At 24.9% G+C, this 20,666-nt stretch overlaps 6 long non-coding RNA genes across 6 annotated transcripts in view; 2 read left to right on the forward strand and 4 right to left on the reverse strand.

Annotated features, from left to right (window-relative positions):
- Positions 1-20,666, reverse strand: part of LOC140177133 (uncharacterized) — a 109,980-nt gene that overhangs the window by 70,789 nt on the left and 18,525 nt on the right. The window lies entirely within an intron of this gene.
- Positions 167-1,199, reverse strand: LOC112729424 (uncharacterized). Its single transcript, XR_003166527.3, has 2 exons — positions 1,088-1,199; positions 167-475 (listed from the first exon to the last, which is right to left on the reverse strand). It is a non-coding gene; the product is annotated as an uncharacterized lncRNA (long non-coding RNA).
- LOC112729425 (uncharacterized) lies at positions 1,968-2,552 on the forward strand. The gene is made up of 2 exons (XR_003166528.3): positions 1,968-2,074; positions 2,252-2,552. It is a non-coding gene; the product is annotated as an uncharacterized lncRNA (long non-coding RNA).
- On the reverse strand, positions 14,429-14,996 carry LOC112729426 (uncharacterized). The gene is made up of 2 exons (XR_003166529.3): positions 14,882-14,996; positions 14,429-14,715 (listed from the first exon to the last, which is right to left on the reverse strand). It is a non-coding gene; the product is annotated as an uncharacterized lncRNA (long non-coding RNA).
- LOC112729427 (uncharacterized) lies at positions 17,656-18,676 on the reverse strand. Its single transcript, XR_003166530.2, has 2 exons — positions 18,575-18,676; positions 17,656-17,949 (listed from the first exon to the last, which is right to left on the reverse strand). It is a non-coding gene; the product is annotated as an uncharacterized lncRNA (long non-coding RNA).
- On the forward strand, positions 19,431-19,968 carry LOC112729428 (uncharacterized). Its single transcript, XR_003166531.2, has 2 exons — positions 19,431-19,554; positions 19,732-19,968. It is a non-coding gene; the product is annotated as an uncharacterized lncRNA (long non-coding RNA).

Raw genomic sequence — 20,666 nt, forward strand, 5'->3', positions numbered from 1 at the left:
CATTTCTTTTCTTTTAAATATCAAATTTTCATAATTCTTTGTGATCATCACATTAACTACCTCTTGAAAGCCTCGCTCATAATAATTAATAAGTCATACCCTCCACAATCACAACTAACTATTTAATATTTATTATTAATTTTATAATAAACAAGCATACATCATATTAAAGTAAAAAAGACTTTAATAACTTTTTATTTCAATAATTCTCCACAAACTTATTTTTATCACGGAATACATAAAAAGATATGTTTGTTCAAAATACATATGCATGTGAACAAACATAATGAGAAGAGCACTCAAATTAACCTATTATTATTGTAGCAGCAACAACCTCTTGTGGGAGTACAGTGACCAACTTGGAAGTGTTTAATTTCGACACACACTTTCTTGCATTCATTATTGTTACAATTTTGATCTTTTTTGTCTTCGCAAGACATTAGTGAAGTCCTATGCACGGTGCCACTTCTTGCCTCTGCAATAATCAACACAATTGATAGATAAGTATAATATTTAAATATATTTTAGGGTTAAGTATGATTTTGGTCGTTAAAATATAGATTGAAAATTTTTTTGTCTACAATTTTTTTTTTGCATACAAAATTGTCCCTAAGATTTAAAATTAAGTTTTAAAATTGTCTTTTTTTTACGTAAATTTTAAAATTTTTGACCAAATTACTCATAACAAAAAAATTATAAAATAAAAAAATAAGAGAAAGAAAGTATTTCTGCTCTTGCAAAGGAGGAAGGGAAGAAGAAGAATAAGAAAGAAAAGAAGAAGAAGTTGTCTATGATCCACCTCTGCCTCTGCTTTCGCCACTACTTTTATACGATTTTAGTCCCTAAGATAAGGACGATTTTAAAATTAAATTAAACTTTAGGGACGATTTTGTATGCAAAAAAAAGTTGGAAACGAAAAAAATTTTCGACCTATAACTTAAAGACCAAAATCGTACTTAATCCTATATTTTATATTCATTAAGTTAAATATATAATCATTTATGTATTTGTATTTAAATGTTTAAACTATTATCATAAATAATTTTATGATATAGTATCACTAAAAATTTAAGACACAATTTTCTACCTGAAGTGAAAAGAAAAGTCACAAAAAGAATACACAAAAAAAGCTTTGGAGCAGCATTAGTTGCCATTCTGCCAAAATTACTTTGTGTTCTTTTGCTTTCTTGAAAAAGTATGACTTATCATTCATATTGGTTAGGTTATTTATAGGCTCCTGTAAAAATAAACTAACCTAATATGATATTTTAATTATGATAACAAAAATAAATTAAACCTAATATTAAATAAAAGTTAATTGAGTAACTAAATAGAGTCGTATCTCATTAATTAGAGCAAAAGATATTATATTAGTAGTGTTAGAAAAATAAGAGACAGTAATAAAAAAAAAATTTATGTCTGTTCTAATTGTGTAAAATAGTATAATATATAAAAGGTATTTATAAATAATAAAAAAATTAAAATAATAAAATTGTTATATCTTATAACAAATATTTATATAGATCAAATAGTCTGAATGATAAATGTTGAAAGTGAGTTTAAAAAGGTATTTATTCGTGTATTCTCATAGAGCTGAGAGAGAGATGAATCACAGAAGAAAAAGAAATTTTGTAAAAGTGATTTTTATTGAATGAATGTACCTCAAAAAATTTACAAGCTACATTATCTATTTGTACAATATATAATTGTTTTTATTCCAACTTCTAACAAATTCTATGAAAAATAACCAATTACAACTGTAATCCTATAATTATAAATCTATTCTCTAACAATATCAAATTTGTTACAATTAGAATTAACTATAAATGTGCAATTAATAACTAATAGTAATTAATAGTAGAATTAGTTATATGATAATAAATATTAATTAATTTTAATATATTCTAATAAATAAAAAGTAGTTTTCCGTGACACTATAAATAATGTAAAAATAAATGACATTGTATTCGTAATCTTTTATTCAAAGAATACAAAAGAATACAAGGTGATTTTCGTAGAATGGCTCAAAAAATCTTCTTGTGCATTCTTTTCGTAGCAGTGCTATTGGCTTCAGGTAATAAAACTCATTTCAAAGCTTAATCAAATAAATATCCTTTCAACATGAGAAAATAAATTATTTTTCATAAAGTTATTTGTTTTTTTTTTTTTGTTAAAGAGCCCCTTAATTATTTCGATGTACACGAAAATTCTAATGACATTGGGTTTAATTAATTTTTACCAATTATTGCAGAAGCAACAAGTGGCACAATAATGGTTGAAGGCGAAAGGAAGGTGTGCGCCAAGAGTAAAGGAAAATGTCCAGATAACAATGCCGCTTGCTTTGAAGACTGTGTAGAAAGGAATTACGTCGATGGCCATTGTGAGGGCTTCAATTGTTGCTGTTTCAGTCATGACTAGAGATTAGTGTTTAAGATTTTCATTATTATAATAATATCCGATCCCTATTAATAATAAACCCAGCTTTTGTGTTTTCCTTGTTACTACTAATAAGTGGAAAATTAATGAAATAAAACGTTGAAGTTTTAAATTAATGATATATTGTTATTACAAATTTTTATTTTTAAATGTGATGAGATGCTATCACTTAGTAAAATCAAATAATTATTATTTTAATATTCAAAATATGGATCAGGATTCTCTTTATCATGATCTAAAATAATGAATATAAGAAGGTTATATTAATATTTTAAAGAAAATTTAAAAATGTATTAGTTTTTATTGTTTTACCAAATTTTTAATTATGTTTCTATATTTTAATTTTTTATTAGATTCTTACACTTTTTCAATTTCGTAATTAGATCCGTTTCATGTAAAAAAAATGTGATCAAAGATCTAATTGGGTTCTTAATTATAAATACTTTTAATTTATAAAAAAATATTTAGTTAACTAATATTTTTTACACTAGAAAAAATTTAATTACAAAATTAAAAGCAGTTTAAAAATTCAATTAAATATATATATATAAAAACCTAATTGATATTTTGAAAAAATTATCCGACCAACATAGTAATTAATTAAATCAAATTTGAAATGAGAGAGAATCGTAATTCTCACGATTTAATACCATCATTTACTTATGAGGTATTTGAAAATTATATTTAACTAAATAGGAGGGGAAAAAAAAACATCTACCGTGTATCAAAAAATTACTTGGCAATGTTTAAAATGAGCACAACAATTATGTCTATATTGGATATGTCATATTTATATACATTATTAGATTTTATTAAATGAAAGTTAAAAGTTAATATAAAAAAAAAAACATTGCTAAACTCTAATAAATACAAAATATCTTAGTATATAAATAAATATCTTTTAATATACTATATTTTAAATAATAACATAATTTTTTATTTTTAAATATATAAATATAAAATATATAAATACAAAAAATATAAGTATTTTTTATTTATTAAAATTAGATATTATGCAAGAAATTTTTATAATATTAAAAATTATATTAAAATATATTTTAAACTGCAACATAAAAATATAAAATACATAAATTTTATTTTATATTATTTGACAAATAATTAAATTAGGACAATGTACTGAAATAAATAAATTGAGTGAATCCTTTACCTATATACATGATTTGGAAACTGGTTACGTGCATGTGCAAATTGATTATTATGTAATCTATGGGAGCCAACCACGGTTTTAAGTTTATACATAAACCGTGGCTACCTGGCACGGTTTACGTTGTAAGAAGATTGATCATAAACCGTTGCAAACTACCACGGTTTACTAAGGGAGACAAATATACATAAAACCTTGTAAGCAGCAACGATTTAGGAAGGACTTTCATTAGGCATAAACCTTTGTTAGCTGCAACGGTTTATGGGGAGAGAAACTCTGTGTATATGTGAGTGACATTCAAGCTACTAAAGAGATCATTGTCACCATGGCAAATGAGGAAGAGAATTTTCTTGTCTTAATGTCTTTGGGAAAATCCAAAGAAGCAAAAATTTTGAAATATGTTAAAATTTTAAGATATTTCAAATTTTTTTTTAAAATTTTAAATAAATGTACTTTTATTATTTTAATTTTTAATTTAAATAAACATATTTGTATTATTTTAAATAAAATTTAAAACTAATATTAGTAAGTTTATTTAAAATTTTAAATTTTAATATTTTAAATAAACATATTCTTATTATTTTAAAATTTTTTAAATTTAAATCAACGTACTCATATTATTTTAAATAAGTATTCTTTTAATTTGAAAATAATATGAATGTATTTAAATAAAAAAAATTAATCACTAGTATTTTTTAAAAATCGAATAAATATAATTAATCATATGAGTACAAAATAATACAAATACATACAAAATAATACGTAAAGTTTGTTTATTAACTCAACAAACTTGTTTACATTTTAATACGATTTAAATTGTATTAGTATATTTTTATAAATTTTAATCAATTTAATTTTATTTAAATAATTAGATTTTTAAATTATAAAATTTGTATTAGTTTGTAATTTAAATTTTAAATAGATATAATTTAAATTAATGATTTATAAAATTATATGTATTCGTATTATTTTGTACCCATATGATTAATTATATTTATTCAATTTTTAAAAAATACCAGTTGTTAATTTTTTTTATTTAAATACATTCATATTATTTTCAAATTAAAAGAATATACTTATTTAAAATAATATGAGTACGTTCATTTAAATTTAAAAAAATTTAAAATAATAAGAATATGTTTATTTTAAATATTAAAATTTTAAATTTTAAATAAACTTACTAATATTAATTTTAAATTTTATTTAAAATAATATAAATATATTTATTTAAATTAAAAAATTAAAATAATAAGAGTACATTTATTTAAAATTTAAAAAAAATTTGAAATATGTTAAAATTTTAACATATTTTAACATAGGAAAAGTATAGGATACCAACATATTATCTGCCAACTCTTAATTATAATTGTGTTTCATGGAAGTGTGTTCGTGGATGTGTCTAATAATTAATATATTTTAAATAGACACATCCAGAAAATATATTTATAAAGACACTTCTATTAAACACAGCTATAAAAAAATATTTTTATTAGACACATCCACAAACACACTTCTATGAAACACAATTATAAACAAGAGTTGGCAGAAGTTGGCAGATATCCTGTTGGTAACATAGCGGAACCGTTTAACATATTTCAAAATTCTTACTTTTTTGAATTTTCCCAAAGCAATACACTAAGATAAGAAAACTCTCTTTCTCACTTTGCCATGGTGACGCAATGATCTCTTTAGTAGTTTGAATGTCACTCATATATACATAGAGTTTCTCTCCTCATAAACCGTTGCAGCTAACAAAGGTTTATGCCTAATGAAAGTCCTTCATAAACCGTTGCTGCTTACAAGATTTTATGTATATTTGTCTCCCTTAGTAAACCGTGGTAGTTTGCCACAATTTATGATCAATCTTCTTCCAACGTAAACCCGTGCCACGTAGCCACGGTTTATGTATAAACTTGAAACCGTGGTTGGCTCCCACAGATTATATAATAATCAATTTGCACATGCACGTAACCAGTTTCCAAATCATGTATATAGATAAAGAATTCACTCAATTTATTTATTTCAGTATATTGTCCATTAAATTATTATATTCAAAATTTATTAACTAACTATTTTTGTTAAAGATATTATTATGTAATGTAATTTTTTTATCAAAAATATTTATAAAAATATAATTTATTTAAAAATTATATATAATACATAAAAATATTAATATTTTTTATATTTTTTTAATATTTTTTTTAAAAAAACTGAATAAATAATATATTTTTGAATGCATGCCTACCAACTATATATTCACTTATATTAATCCGATTTAAACTAATGAAACTTGCGTAATTAAAAATATCAAAAACTGTATATAAAGTTATAATGATGTAAAAATGTAATCACATAAATATACTACTTCCTTCTGTACCTTTTTCAAAATAATATATATACTATATACTATCTAAATTAAAATGTAAATCAGTTATTGTATGTAATTATATCCATATATTATGAGTTTGTCTAAAAAAAATAAATTATATTATTTATTCAGTTTTTCTAAAAAAAGATTAAGAAAACAAAGAAAGTTAATATTTTTATGTATTATATATAATTTTTTAAATAAATTATATTTTTACAAATATTTTATTAAAATATTATATTATATAATAATATATTTAATAAAAGTCGTTAGTCAATAAATTTTTTGAATATAATAATTTAATTATTCGTTAAATAATATAAAATAAAATTTAATTAATTTATATTTTTATATTATAATTTAAAATATTATTTTAATATATTTTTTTATTTATTTTGTATAATAATTAATCCTAATAAAAAAAATATTTATATTTTTTGTATTTATATATTTTATATTTTTTGGAACAAAAAACTTCCACTTTCGTACAATAAAATAGGTAATAATTTTTCTAATATGTATACTATCTATTAATTTTTTTATATATCAAATAATAATAATAATAATAATATTAAAGTCAGGTAATATATTATGTTTTACTCATAGATTTAACAAAATATATTTTTAATAAATTATATATGATGAAAAACATTTTGTGAAAGACATTTGTACATAATTTTTTGAATATATATATATATATATAAGGGAATGAATGTGAACCAATTGTTGACAGAGATTATTTGATTAACTTGATAAGGTATGCTTTTGGATAGTCAATATGATTTAGTGATGATGTCCGTGGTCTTGTTCAAATGCTTTTTTTCGGGCCAGGAGCTAGAGGTCTTTTCTTTTCCTGTTCACGAATTCCATGCGGGAAGACGACGGTGCGATTTCATCTGTTGGAGGCGTAACTGCAGCAGTTAGCTCTACTCTAAAGGTAGTTCCGTTCTCCTCGGATGAGAATCAATAGCTGTTGGAATAGTGGTAGCGGTGTGACTGTGACTTTCTTCTTGAAAAGACTGCTTTCCTTGGCTAAAAGGTAGTGAGTGCATTGATGCAGAGAAGTTGGAATAGAGTCAGTGTGCCACGAGTGACTCCTTTTGTTGTCGATTGATTTGACTCTGTCTCCTCCCACTCCCAGGAAGGATCAGATACAGATTCTCTCGTCCTGGTGGTTTGGGCATAGATCGGATTTGCCTTCTACAACAGCTAGTGAAATCATAAAGAGTGTGCTCTCCTTGGGCATGAAGCCATTGGATCAGGGCATCCAATCAAAGGCGAAAGGTATTCATTCGGAGTTCTTCCCCGGCAAAGCAAAGTCCCGTCGAGTTAGCTGTTGGAGTAAAAGCATGCCTTAAGGTAGCGAGTGACTTTCAGGTGAGATGGTTAAATAGTCGATTAGATAAAGGCTGTTGCTACTTCCCCCGAAGGGATAAAACTAAAGCAAGCTACCTTCACGCTAGGAGCCTCTTTTCCTTCTGCCCAGCTCCCCACTTCAACGACGAGCCTTACAAGCTCATAAAAAATTCTTCACGTTTTCCTCAGCTCGAAAGGAGAGGGGAAATGAATTCTATTACTTGATTGATATTTGATTGACATTGACAGATATGTGTACCACACTGAACAAGCAATATGCCGATATGCTTTATGTACCAGCAAAGCCAGCTCGACCGTATACAGTATAAGGGATTCGCCTTTGCCTCATACAGAAGAACTACGGGTTGAACAGGACAGGACAACCGGGAAGGGATGTCTGACATAGATATTGATTTGAACAAAGGAACTCAAACCGGTACCAGAAACCAAACAAGAGATGTAATTCCAGATTGAACAGATGACCGACCCACAATAAGACGAAAATGGAATTCAAAATTCCATTCTCTAAGACGAACTAAAGGGATGTCTCTAAGCAGCCAAGGCCAAGAGCAAGCAGGAGTAGTCCTAGAAGGATTCGATAAAAAGAATGTGAGTGGACAGAAGATCAATCATTGAGCCTTAAGCCACTACCGAGCAGCAATAGAGGATCATAACACTTGAGAGATGATCCCTACTTGAAAAAGCGGAAACAATACTTCTTGTTTTGTTGCGACAAATCGAGTTTCAAAAGCCCATTTATCCATCACATTTTCAGGCACACCAGTCAAAGATCCAATTCAAGTTCGGAGTGAGCTTTCAAGAAATTCCTTTATGCAGATAAAGATATATATATATATATATATAAATTTGGTCAAGTTAAAGAATAATTTTTTTTTAGAAAAATAAAAAAATTGGAAATAATAGAAAATCAAATATGATCTTATTTTATATTTTTTAATTATTATTGAAATAATTAGATGATATTAAATATAATAAATATTTAATTATAAATATTATATATATAACTATAAATATTAAATTTAAAAAATAATTTTAAATTATTATCTACTTAATATTATTACAAAATAAATAAAAATAAAAAAGACTAAAAGAAAAAATTATGAGATGACATATATATTAGAGAGTCTAAAAAACAAAAGAATTTACATCAGTCATTATTATATATTATATATATTATTTATTCAGTTTTTTTTAAAATATATTAAAAAACAAAAAATTAATATTTTTAAGTATTATACATAATTTTTAAATAAATTATATTTTTACAAATATTTTAATAAAAATTTATATTATATAATAATATTTTTAACAAAAGTAATTAGTTAATAAATTTTAAATATAATAATCTAATTATTTGTCAAATAATATAAAATAAAATTTATATATTTATATTTTTATATTGCAGTTTAAAATATCTTTTTAATATAAATTTTAATATTCTAAAATTTTTTTTGTAAAATAATTAATTTTAATGAATAAAAAATATTTATATTTTTTGTATTTATATATTTTATATTTATTCATATAAAAATAAAATATTATGTTATCATTTAAAATATTATATATTTAAAGATATTTATTTATGAACTAGAATATTCTGTATTTATTAGAGTCCATCAATGTAAGTTTCAGAATTTTTGAAGTTTTGTACACGTATATGCTTGTTTTGTTTTATTTAAAAGTATTCTTTTTCCGCTTTTCAAAAGAACAGCGATACGATTTCGAGTCAAAAGCTCCAATTTTATTATTAAGAGCCCGTTTGGGAACGCACAAAAGTTACTTTTTTTGACTTTTGAATTATGAAAAGTTATGATAAGTGTGTTTGGCACTATTTTTAAAAAGAGCTTTTAACTTCCCGAAAAGTTAATTTATAACTTTTGGAAGAAGTAGAAATAGATGACTTTCTCCTTTTTGATAAGTCATTTTATCACTTCTGTGAAAAAAAATTGATATTCTCTGAAAAAATGTTTCCTGTTTCTGCTGGAAATACTGGCCCTCCACCACCATTTTCATGCAAGGTTCCATCTTCTAGAAGCACTGGCCTTTCACCATCATCCTCACGCAATGTTCCATCTACTGAAAGTGTTGGCATTCTACCACCATTTTCAGGTAATGATTTATCTGCTGGAAGTATTGACCCTTCACCACCATTTTCTGTTCCATCTGTACCAGCATATATTCCTTCCAGTATCATTCTATTTTTATTATTAAAATTGTATTAAATATTTTGTATGCTATGGAATCTTAGTTTTAATTTTATTTTTTTATATGTGATTTTAATTTTATTTTTTTTATATGTGATTTAATTTTTATACAACTTGCTATTATTTTTATAATTAATTTTATAATTTTCTTTTTTTTTTATGTTCTTCCCCAACAAATTGTATTTTTTGAGTTATTTATCCAAACGCTACAACTTTAAAATAAGTACTTCTATAGTTAAAAATCCGAACACAAAATAACTTATTTATAAGCTACTATTAATAAAAGTCCTTATACTTTAAACTCCTTTTCCAAAAGAACTTATTTAAGTTATTTATCCAAACTGAGCCTAAGTATATGAAGTCGTCGTAATACTTCTTGCTATCAAAGTAGCGCAGTCGGAAATGTGACATTCTGATAGTGAAAGTGTTACAATTAACACTCTTTTTTTATATTAGTCTTTAATTTTTATTTAATAAAATCTAATAATATATATAAATATAGCACATCTGATATACATATAATTATTGTGTTTATTTTAGATATATCCGTAGATTAATGGAGGTGAAACTAAAAGTAGTAGTAAAAGTAGAGAGAGAAAAATCAAAAGAAAAGACAGAGTATTATACATAAACTGTAGAAAGTGGAGACATTCTACTGTTTTCATTTTTCTTTTTTTTTTTTCCGTATAAACTGCTACAACCTTCAATCATTTATGTTGTCTTTTATTTGTTTGTAAATTGTGTTTAGATTCTATAGATTATGTGTATATTAGTGAAATGCTAGAGTCTCTAGTAATTTACACAAAATTAAACATGATCGAAAATATAATCATTTAAAAAATTATAAAAGGATAATATTAGAGAATAATTATTTTATTTAGAAAATTTAACTTATTTATTTGATTTATTTTGTTTAAATATTTGAATAATTACTTAAAAATGCACACAAAAAATGAAAAAAAAATGATATCTAAAAATTTTTATTTTTTAAAAAAATTTGATCATTCCTCATAAAAAATATTTTTTAAAAATTTACTTGATATAAAATTATCAAATTTTAAAAATAAAAATATTTTTTTCTAATAATACTTACAAAAAATTTGTATCAAAATATAATCTCTAATGTTAGAAACAAGAGAGAGATATGAGAAAAGTGTTTTGTGTATTATTCAAGTTGATAAAAGGTACAATATACAAGGGGTATTTATAGGTGCTAAATGAATAAGAATAATAAAGGCATAGAATCCTATAATTAATATACAGATGTACTATATAAATATAGACGATACTAATTGGTCTAAATTGATGCTAATGATTCTCTAACATCCCCCCTCAAACTCAAGTGGGAGTTAAGGATACCAACTTGAGTTTGGATAACAAAGTCCGGAAACGAGTCGGGTGATGAGCTTTCGTGAAGATATCAGCAGTCTGATCTAGTGTTCCAACAGGAATGAGACGAACAGCATCAATAAGGATACGTTGCCGAACAAAGTGACAATCAATCTCAATGTGTTTGGTGCGTTCATGAAATACATCATTATGAGCGATCTGAATAGCACTGCGGTTATCACAAAAAAACATCAGTAGGGGACGACTGAGGAGCACCCAGATCCTCGAGAAGCCAACGAACCGAGATAACTTCAGCAGTGGTGTCAGCGAGGGCACGATACTCAGTTTCTGTGCTTGAGCGAGCAGTGAACGTTTGCTTCTTAGCACGCCAAGAAATGAGAGCGTCGCCAAGAAAAAAACAGTAACCAGTAGTAGAACGACGATCAGTGGGATCACCAGCCCAATTAGCATCGGAGTAAGCCTGAAGAGACAAAGAGGAATAGGCAGAAAAATAAAGGCCATGAAATAGAGTGCCTTTGATGTAGCGAAGAATGCGAAGAACTGCCGCATAGTGAGTAGTACGAGGAGCTGACAAGAACTGGCTAAGTACATGAACCGGATAGGCGATGTCTGGTCGGGTGACAGTCAAGTAGACGAGACCGCCAACTAACTGTCGATATAGAGTCGGATTATCCAAAACAGTGCATCCATAGGGGTAAATCGAACATTAGGCTCAAGAGGAGTATACTCAGTGAGACTATCTGTAATCCCAGCGCGAGCAAGAAGATCTGAAGCATACTTAGCCTGAGAGAGATAGATGCCATCATCGGTGGAGATGACCTCGAGACTAAGAAAATAGCTGAGAGAACCAAGATCTTCCATCTCAAAGGTTAGGTGAAGTAAGGCCTTGAGATCAGAGATACCATCAACATTATCCCCAGTAATGATCATGTCATCAACATACAAAAGTATAAGAACAACTCCAAGTTCACTTTTACAAATGAAGAGGGCATTCTCATGAGGGCTAAAAGTAAAACCAAGACTGCATATGGTACTGCTGAACTTGTCAAACCATTCACGAGGAGCTTGCTTAAGTCCATAAAGTGCCTTGTGAAGGAGACAAACCTTATTAGAAGGACAAGGATATTCCCGAGATGGTTTCATATAGACTTTCTTTTTTAAATCCCCATTAAGAAATGCATTCTTCACATTCATCTGACTGAGAGACCATTTTTTAATTGCGGCAATGGCAAGAAGAGCTCTAACAGACGTAAGACGAGCGACAGGAGCAAAAGTCTCTTCATAATCAATACCATACTCTTGCGTACAACCTTGAGCAACCAAGCGGACCTTATAACGGTCAATAGAGCCATCAGAGCGAGTCTTGATCTTGTATACCCATCTACTGCCCACAACATCCTGAGAAAAGTGTTTTGTGAATTATTCAAGTTGATAAAAGGTACAATATACAAGGGGTATTTATAGGTGCTAAATGAATCAGAGTAATAAAGGCATAGAATCCTATAATTAATATACAGATATACTATATAAATATAGACGATACTAATGATTCTCTAACATGTTAGAGAATCATTAGCATCAATTTAGACCAATTAGTATCGTCTATATTTATATAGTATATCTGTATATTAATTATAGGATTCTATGCCTTTATTGCTCTGATACCATGTTAGAAACAAGAGAGAGATCTGAGAAAAGTGTTTTGTGTATTATTCAAGTTGATAAAAGGTACAATATACAAGGGGTATTTATAGGTGCTAAATTAATCAGAATAATAAAGGCATAGAATCCTATAATTAATATACAGATATATTATATAAATATAGACGATACTAATTGGTCTAAATTGATACTAATGATTCTCTAACATCTAAAATTTTTTTAGAATACATATAGCTATTTTTTGTCATATTTTTTATTTTTTTGTAAACTAACCCTATGTTAACTAGATCAATATCATAACTTTCTGAAATTAAATCATCTATCAAACAATTAAATCAAATTGACTTGTCAATATATATACATGATGTTTTGGTGACTAGAAGAATGTTTTTTTTTAAATAAATATTTTTATTCATAAATATTATTCAAAATATTAACAAAATTATTTATAAAAGATTAAAATTAAATTCATTATATTCATAAAAAATAAATTCTATATGACAAAAATATCAATCCTAAAATTTTTGTTTTCATTTTAAAAAATTTCAAATTATCCCTACTATTTATTCTAAGTATCTGACATCACTATTATTTCTTTTCTTTTAAATATCAAATTTTTCATAATTCAATTATTTTACGGGCCAATTATTTTATTAAAATTTGGCCAATACTTAATCAGTAAAAAAAAAATCTTATATCATTAGATATAATCTCACACTATTAAAAATATTAATGATAACTAATTATTGAATACAAACCACAAAATTGTCGAATACCGCCACGCCACCTCCGCTACCATCAACACTGCCATCACAACATATCAACATATGGATTTGATTGATTTGCGGTTGACCTGTAGCTTGAACACTCCTTCCTCATATTACTCTACACTCTAATACCACCCACAACCACAACTATGTCTCTCAAAGCCCTAGCTCATACCCTTCCTCACCACATCAGGGACGGATCTAGAAAGTTTAATATGGAGGGGTCGAATTTTAGATAAATTATTTTTATTCTATAAAAATAATTAACATATAATTATTAGAGTTATTTTTTCAAAAAATTTATCAATATATATATAATTATAAATTTTTTTCATAATTTTATTTTTAATATAATAGTTACATAAAAGAAATATAACAATATCAATAGTACATTAGAAAATTATAAAGTACCAATAATTTATAGCGTATTTAGTTAAAAATTATCACATATCTTATTAATTAAAATTAATTCTTTAAAAAATTTTAAAAAATGTTAAAAAATTTGAAAATAAATGATAAATTATTAATTATTTGAAAGACACAATACCTTTATTGAATTCAAGATATAAGATTTTTATAAAAATTTTTCTTTCAACAACGTAAATTTAGAATAAAAATAAATATTTTTTATAAGAAAAAAATATCTAAAGTACATTGATTACCAAAATATAACTACGTAAGTTATTATTAATATAATAATATGAATTTTAAATATGTTAATATAAAATAAATAAATGATTTTTTTAAAATAAATATAAAAATTATTATATAAAAACTAATTTGAAAGTTACAAAGACTTAAGGGTATGATATTAAATCAGTTAAGTGAAAAATATTAGTGAATTAAATAATTAAGATATAAATCTATCACTTAATGAAAAATAATACATATAAAAATACTAAATTATATAATATTTTTTATTTTTTTAAATACATATCTCATATATAAATATAGTTTCTAAAATTTTTGGAGGGCCGAGGCCACTACTCGCCCCCCTCTAGGTCCGTCCCTATTCCTCACCAAGCCTAAATCCACCCCCTAATTATTAATTTTATAATAAATAAACATATATTATATTAAAGCAAAAAAAAAAAAAAACTTCAATAACCATTTATTTCATTAATTCTCCACTTGTTTATTTTTATCACGGAATACATAAAAAGATGTGTTTGTTCAAAATACATGTGAACAAACATAATGAGAAGAGCACTTAAGTTAATCTATCATTATTATAGCAGCAACAACCTCTTGCGGGAATACACCGACCAACTAGATAGTGTTTAATTTCGACACAGGATTTCTTGCATTCAAAGCTGTTACAATTTTGTTCTGTTTTGCTGTCGCAAGTTATTATTGAAAGGCTATGTATTGTGCCACTTCTTGCGTCTGCAATAATCAACACAATTGATATATTAGTATAATATTTAAATATATTTTATATTCATTAAGTTAAAGATAATCATTTATGTATTTCTATTTAAATGTTTAAATTTTGACGATAAATAATTTCATAATATAGTATTATTAAAAAGTTTAAGACAAATTTTGCTACCTGAAGTGAAAAGAAAAGCCACAAAAAGAATACAGCATAAAAGCTTTAGATGAGCAACATTAGTAGCCATTCTGCTAAAATTACTTTGTGTTCTCTCGCTTTTTTGAAAGAATATGACTTATTATTCATATTGGTTACGTTATTTATAGACTCCTGTAAAAATAAATTAAACTTAATATGATATTTTAATTATGATGACAAAAATAAATTAAACCTAATATTGAATAAAAATTACCTCAGTAACCAAATAGAATCTTATCTCACTTGCTTTATTCTAATACTTCTTCGTGCCAATTACTCTCTTCCTTTTTATTTAATAAAATTATTAATAAAAAAGTAAATTAATTATTTTAGACAAAATTAAATTTTAAAATGAACATTTATTTTGGATTAGAAAGAGTAATAAAGTTTTAATTTTGTAGTAACTTTTTATTTCATTAATTTTCTATTTGTTTATTTTTATCACGGAATACATAAAAACAAAAGCATCTATTTGTTCAAAATACATATGAACAAACAAATATGATGAGAAGTAGTCACCAAAAAAAAAAAAATATGATGAGAAGAACACTTAAGTTAACCTATTGTATACTAAAGCAGCAACTCCCTCTTTTACTATGACCAACTTGAAAAGTGTTTAATTACGATACAGAAATTGCTATAATCTTGATTATTATAGAATTAATGCGTGGGATGATATGAAGAGTAGTAATAAAAGTAGAGAGAGAAAATTAAAAGAAAAGGCAGAATATTGTACATACATAATGGATTAATGAGGTTGAAATAAAAAGTAATAATAAAAGTAGAGAGAGAAAAATAACAAAAGGCAGAGTATTGTATATAAATTGTGGATTAATAGAAGTAAAACAAAAAGCAATAATAATAAAAGTAGAGAGAGAAAAATCAAAAGAAAAGACAAAGTATTATGCATAAACAATGGATTAATATGGGGTGATATAAATAGCAATAATAAAAGTAGAGAAAGAAAAATTAAAAGAAAAGACATAATATTATGCATAAATAGTGGATTAATGAGGTTGAAATGAAAAGCGTAATAAAAGTAGAGAGAGAAAAATCAAAAGAAAAAGTAGAGTATTATACATAAATTGTGGATTAATGGAGGTAAAACGAAAAACAATAATAAAAGTAGAGAGAGAAAAATCAAAAGAAAAGGCGGAATATTGTGCATAAACTGTGGAAACATCCTATGATTTTTATTTTTCATTTTTTTAGTAAAATAATAAATAATTTTTAAAAAATTTTGATTTCGGAGTAATTAGTCACTTAACAAAAAAAAACTCAAATAGTTTATATTGTTTTCTTTTTGTTTGTAAACTGTGTTTGTTGGATTCTATAATTTATTTGTATAATAGTAAAATGCTAGAGATTTTAGAAACTTAGTAAATGGATAATATTAGAGTATAGTTATTTTATTTAGATAAATTGATTTATCTATTTGATCTAATTTTTATATGAAAAAATTTGACTAATTATTTAAAAAATGCACATAAAAAATAGATAAAATTTTGATATCTAAAAGTTTTTATTTTTTAAAAGAACTTGGTCATTTATAATAAAAAAAATACTTTTAAAAAGCTCACTTGATATAAAAATATCAAATTTTAATGATAAAAATATCTTTTCTTCTAATAACTTTTACAAAAAATTTACATTAAAATATAATTTCTAAATTTTTTTTAGAATATATATAGCTATTTTTACTATATTTTTAAATTTTTTGCAGGCTAACCCTACGTTAACTACTATATGATATCATAACTTTTTGAAATTAAATTATCTATCAAATAATTAAATCAAATTAATTTAATATATATATACATGGATGTTTTGGTGACTAGAAGAATATATATATTTTTAAAAAAAATAACTATTTCTATCCATAAATATTTAGAATATTAATAAAATTATTCACAAAAAAATAAAATCAAAATTAAATTTATATCCATAAAATAAATTTTTATGATAAAAAAATTAATTCTAAAATTTTTGTTAATTTTTTTAAAAATTTAATCAAAAGTTCCAAATTATTTCTAATATTTATTTTCATTATCTCTGACACCACTATCATTACTTTTCTTTTAAATATCAAATTTTCATAATTCTCTGTTATCACCGTATTAATTATGTGCAATACCACCACAATAGTACCAACAACCACAATTAGTTATGAAGCACGGACATTCTGTAAATTGTCGTATCTACATGTCAAATATATTTTAGACATAACATTTACAGACACTCGTTCAACACATGTATCTGTTGCGTCCAACTATGTCTTAATAAAAAATAAAAAAGTATCATTCAAATACGTTTGGACACACCTAAATATAAATCACGTATCAGCGTGTCCAATCTTATTCTTAACATGTATTCTTAAAATAAATTTAGAAATAGTATATATTATTATTTATTAAAACAAAAAAATATTTTAAATACTTTATATAATTAAAATAAGATATTAAAATAATTAAAAAATTAAACTTTGTTTTAATATCAATAAAATATCAAAATATCATTACAATTATCTAAAAAATACTTTATATTTTATATGTATGCGTGTCCCCGTGTCTTATAAAATTTTAAAATTTGTATATCGATATGTCTCGTGTCGTATCGTTTTCCGTATCCGTATCAGTGTCTGTGCATCATAATTCATAAATCATAAGTCATACCCCAACAACCGCAACTAACTATTTATTATTTATTATTAATTTTATAATAAACAAGCATATATATCATATTAAAGTAAAAAGGACTTCAATAACTTTTTATTCAATAATTCTCCACAAATTTATTTTTATGACGAAATACATAAAAAATATGTTTGTTCAAAATACATATGCATGTGAACAAACATAATGAGAAGAGCACTCAAATTAACCTATTATCACTGTAGCAGCAACAACCTCTTGTGGGAGTACAGTGACCAACTTGGAAGTGTTTAATTTCGACACACACTTTCTTGCATTCATTATTGTTACAATTTTGTTCTTTTTTGTCGTCACAAGACATTATTGAAGTCCTATGCACTGTGCCACTTCTTGCGTCTGCAATAATCAACGGTTCAACACAACTGATAGATAAGTATAATACTTAAATATATTTTAGAGTTAATAAGTACGATTTTGGTCGTTAAGGTATATGCCGAAATTTTTTTCGTCTCGAATCTTTTTTTGCATACAAAATTGTTCCTAAGGTTTTAAAATCAAGTTTTAAAATTGTCTTTCTTACTTAAATCTTAAAAATTTAGACCAAATTATCTATAACAAAAAAATTATAAAATAAAAATATAAGAAAAAGAAAGTATTTCTGCTCTTGCAAATGGAGAAGGGAAGAAGAAGAATGGGAAAGGAAAGAAGAAAAAGTTGTTCACGATCCACCTCTGCCTCTGCTTTTGCCACTATCTCGATACGATTTTAGTCCCTACGATAAGGACGATTTTAAAATCAAGTTAAACCTTAAGAACGATTTTGTATACATGCAAAAAAAGGTTGAGGACCAAAAAAATTTTCGACCTATACTTTAAAGACCAAAATTGTATTTAACCATATATTTTATATTCATTAAGTTAAATATATAATCATTTATGTATTTGTATTTAAATGTTTAAACTATTATCATAAATAATTTTATGATATAGTATCACTAAAAATTTAAGACACAATTTTCTACCTGAAGTGAAAAGAAAAGACACAAAAAGAATACACAAAAAAAGCTTTGGAGCAGCATTAGTTGCCATTCTGCCAAAATTACTTTGTGTTCTCTTGCTTTCTTGAAAAAGTATGACTTATCATTCATATTGGTTAGGTTATTTATAGACTCCTGTAAAAATAAACTTACCTAATATGATATTTTAATTATGATGAAAAAATAAATTAAACCTAATATTGAATAAAAGTTAACTGAGTAATTAAATAGAATCTTATCTCATTAATTAAAGCAAAAGATATTATGTTAGTAGTGTTAGAAAAATAAGAGAGAAATAGAAAAAAATTTATGTCTATTCTAGTTATGTAAAATAGTACAATGTATAAAAAGATATTTATAAATAGTAAAAGAATTGAAATAATAAAATTGTTATATCTTATAACAAATATTTACATATATCAAATAGTCTTAATGATAAATGTTAAAAGTGAGCTTAGAGAGGTGTTTCTTCGTGTATCCTCATAAAACTGAGAGAGAGATGAACGACAGAAGAAGGAATTTGGTCATGGTAATTTTATTGAATGACAAAAGAATTTACAAACTACAGCACCTATTTGTACAATGTACAATTGTTTTTGTTCCTACTTCTAAGTTCTAACAAACTCTATCATAAATAACTAATTACAACTGTAATTCTATAATTATAAATTTACTCTCTAACAATATCATGTTTGTTATATTTAGAATTAATTATAAATGTGTAATTAATAACTAATAGCAATTAATAGTAAAATTAGTTATGTGATAATAAATACTAATTAATTTTAATATATTCTAACAAATAAGAATTAGTTTCCGTGACACTATAAATAATCTAAAAAATAGATGACATTGTATTCATAATCTTTTATTCGAAGAATACAATAGAATACAAGGTGATTTTCGTAGAATGGCTCCAAAAATCTTCTTGTGCATTCTTTTTGTAGCTGTGCTATTGGCTTCAGGTAATAAAACTTATTTCAAAGCTTAATCAAATAAATATCCTTTAATTTCAACATGAGAAAATAAATTATTTTTCATAAAGTTATTTGTTTTTATTGTTAAAGAGCCCCTTAATTATTTCTATGTACAAAGAAATTCTAATGACATTGGGTTTAATTAATTTTTACCAATTATTGCAGAAGCAACAAGTGGCACAATAATGGTTGAAGGCGAAAGGAAGGTGTGCGCCAAGAGTAAAGGAAAATGTCCAGATAACAATGCCGCTTGCTTTGAAGACTGTGTAGAAAGGAATTACGTCGATGGCCATTGTGAGGGCTTCAATTGTTGCTGTTTCAGTCATGACTAGAGATTAGTGTTTAAGATTTTTATTATTATAATAATATCCCTATTAATAATAAGGTGAGTTTTATGGTGTCTTTTATTATGGTGCCTAAATTGTTTAACTTACTTTTAAAGGTAAAAAATAAAATATTTAAAATAAAAAGTAAAATATTTAAAATTTATTAAATATTATCTATTTACCTTTTTTAATAAGTTAAGTACAATCTCAAAAGCACCATAGTATTCACCAAATAATAAACCCAGCTTTTGTGTTTTCCTTGTTATTACTAATAAGTGGAAAATTAATGAAATAAAACTTTTTGAAGTTTTAAATTAATGATATATTGTTATTACAAATTTTAATTTTTAAATGTGATGAGATGCTATCATTTAGTAAAATCAAATAATTATTACTTTAATATTCAAAATATGAATCCGAATTTTCTTCGTCATGATATAAAACAAATATAAGAAGGTTATATTTAATGTAATTTTTAATTATATAAAATATTAAAAATAATTTTTTTAATAAATAATAATATATACTATTTTTAAATTTATCTTAAAAATATATATTAAGAATAAGGCTGAAAATAATTTTCTTTTATTAAGACACAGTTGGATATAAAAAATATGCGTGTCAAACAATTATTTATAAATATTGTGTTCAAAATATATCTGATATACAGACATGACAACTTGATGAAATGTCCATAATTCATAGATTATATATAATATTAAAACATATAGTAATATCAAAGAATATTTTGTGCACATTATAAAATATATTATA

Source organism: Arachis hypogaea, chromosome 12 (genome assembly GCF_003086295.3).
Source record: "Arachis hypogaea cultivar Tifrunner chromosome 12, arahy.Tifrunner.gnm2.J5K5, whole genome shotgun sequence".
Classification (NCBI taxonomy): domain Eukaryota; kingdom Viridiplantae; phylum Streptophyta; class Magnoliopsida; order Fabales; family Fabaceae; genus Arachis; species Arachis hypogaea.